This window comes from Aplysia californica, unplaced genomic scaffold (genome assembly GCF_000002075.1).
Source record: "Aplysia californica isolate F4 #8 unplaced genomic scaffold, AplCal3.0 scaffold00273, whole genome shotgun sequence".
Taxonomy (NCBI): domain Eukaryota; kingdom Metazoa; phylum Mollusca; class Gastropoda; order Aplysiida; family Aplysiidae; genus Aplysia; species Aplysia californica.
The window spans coordinates 739,543-740,994 of NW_004797543.1; the positions used below are offsets into that span (position 1 = coordinate 739,543).

At 39.7% G+C, this 1,452-nt stretch overlaps 1 protein-coding gene across 1 annotated transcript in view; it reads right to left on the reverse strand.

Annotated features, from left to right (window-relative positions):
- The window catches only part of LOC118477888 (protein Ycf2-like), a gene marked incomplete at its 5' end in the record, with an annotated part of 10,652 nt that overhangs the window by 8,091 nt on the left and 1,109 nt on the right, over positions 1-1,452 (reverse strand).

The window sequence follows — 1,452 nt, forward strand, 5'->3', positions numbered from 1 at the left end:
TCCCCCCCCCCCCAAAAAAAACAAAAACAAACCCCAACCCATCTATTTCTTATTCCACTATCCCACCTCATTTTCTGTTGCCTTTTCAGTTTCTCTGTATTTCTTATTCATTTTCCTTTCCTTTCTCTGTATTTCAGAAGCTATATCTCAAAGCTGTCTATTACTGTATAACGGTCCATGACTTTATAGAGTTTTATGCTTATACTACATCCCCTCGAGATCTTCCCTCCAGGGTTTACCCTCCCTATACTCTGTTTTTTATTGTTCCATATTCTTTTTTCTTTTCTTTTTCCCCCTTATTCCTTCCTGTTTTTCACCGTCCAGAATCTACACACGTCTAAGTAATCTAATGGCCCTCTCCATTAAAACTGACACTGGAGAGGAATAGGGTCTTCACACCCTCCGTATGTCGTGGTTTACTTTCGTATCCATACGACGTGGGAAATTTACTTTTTAATCCGATCTGTACGCTTTGCATAGCAGTCTGTCAAACTGATTTTTTTGAGAAATACTGAAAGTTTCAAAGAGATCTTCGTACTAGAAGTATTCTAAAATGTGAAGAATACAACCCCGGGGGTACAAAATGACCCCAGGGCGTACGGATAGGGTTAAGTTAAGCTGATATAAAAGAAAGCCTCCATACCCACAGCAATCGCCGACCACTTCATTCCAGGACGTCACAGCACACACTATAAGAACTAGGCTAAATGTGAGGCAGCGTGGTGGAATCAGGCTCTCATCAAAATAATTAAAGTGAAGAAACTGGCATTTTCTCGCAGGTTTGTGTATTTTAATTTTTTTGTTTTGTTTTTTGGCTCAACACCTTTCATGCCCATTAAAGAACTCATTTCTGTTTGGATTTTTCTGAAAAACGTTGATTGAAGGCACAAAAAATGAAAACTTTCAGTTCTCACGGTCTCTTAAGCTAAGGAAATAACTAATCTTTGGCGACCATTTTCTCATTAATTTTACCTCTGAAAAAAGTAACTCCCACCTCCTTCATTCACAAGTATCTCGATTTGTATTCAAGGTAAATGGATATTTTTTTCATCCAAACAAAGACAAGTAAACAAGTTTTAATATGCTACCAATAACTCTACATGCCCAAAAATTGACGAGAGCCTGATTCCAGCACGCTGCCTGACAAATAATACCAGCCACGGAGAACACAGAAACGCCGTCTGCTGCTCTTGTTTCTCCGGGGGTCCAAAGTTCCCGCCCTAATTGTCAGGTGAGCTGGCCGAGGTAGCGATGTGGGGCGAGGGGAAAACCACCACACTTTCCACGAAATGATGGAGTCGAATGAATAATTCCGTGGCTCGCTGTTGGATGCAGGAGAATGATGATGATGATGATGATGATGGGTATATGCAGTAAGAGTTTGAGCTTTGCAATACTTTTGTTTGGGTTATCGTAATAGAATATATTATACAGAAAAAAATATATATAAAG